The sequence below is a fragment of the Limulus polyphemus genome, unplaced genomic scaffold (genome assembly GCF_000517525.1).
Source record: "Limulus polyphemus unplaced genomic scaffold, Limulus_polyphemus-2.1.2 Scaffold400, whole genome shotgun sequence".
Lineage (NCBI taxonomy): Eukaryota > Metazoa > Arthropoda > Merostomata > Xiphosura > Limulidae > Limulus > Limulus polyphemus.
The window spans coordinates 47,100-48,083 of NW_013666010.1; the positions used below are offsets into that span (position 1 = coordinate 47,100).

General features: G+C 35.1%; 1 protein-coding gene across 4 annotated transcripts in view; it reads right to left on the bottom strand.

Annotated features, from left to right (window-relative positions):
• Positions 1 to 984, bottom strand: part of LOC106457986 (nuclear factor erythroid 2-related factor 2-like) — a 53,032-nt gene that overhangs the window by 38,563 nt on the left and 13,485 nt on the right. The gene's annotated exons all lie outside the window — the stretch shown is intronic.

A 984-nucleotide genomic window follows, 5' to 3' on the forward strand; every position in this document is an offset into this window, starting at 1 on the left:
AGGCGTAACAATACTAATTATACTTATGTGTGCATTAAAAATCATCAGATAAAGTGTCAAACAACAATAATAATTGTTTTCTGTTTTTCAGAATAAATTTTGCGGATTTATTAGTATTTTATTTAATATAATTTTTCACATGATTGTTGTATAAAGCAAACTTATACCGTTTAGTCCCCATCAAACTATATTCTTACTGCAATGGTTTCACTAGGCGATTAATTTGATTATAAATACAAGCACCACATATATAGCAAATTTTTTTCAACAGGTTTATTCACATCAATAGATGTTTCGGAATATATAAACTCCTTATCAGCATACATCAAATTAAAAACATTATAGAGAACCGTTAATCTACTAGTAGATATATAAATACGAATAGCCGTCCGTCTGTCCCGATATCTCGGCCGTTGCAGTAACAATCGACACTCCAACTTTCACGAAACGACGGTACTTTGTGCTGCATTAGATTTGAGGGTAGGTCTATAGAGATCGTGATAAGTATTAAAATCGAAACGGGTATACCCACGCCTCATGCTTGGTGTTGCTGGCGCACAAATATCAGAATCATTGGCTGAAATTCCCCATTAAGCTTGTTTGGTTGTCAAGCGGACACATTGACGGAACATTACCAAATGTTGTCCAACTGGAACCTTAGGCTACAATTCTATAACAGCCCGTGCGTTTTAGTCGCAGAATATTTCAAATCTGAAAATACCTAAATTAGAGCGCGTTTCTTCAGCTCAGCAGGATAATAATGCCAAAATCAGGAAGACAGTCCAAAGAGAAGACCACGAAATTCATAATAAAATTGACTGCCTTTACCATCACTATTAATAACTTGCAGGGTCATACAGTTGACCAAGTAGGAATATATCTTTGAGAATCCGTTTTTTTCGCATGTTTCAATGTGCAAGGATTTATCGAGAAGGACATTTGAACATATATATTGTTACGTCTCTGGTCGTTGGTTAATTTTCC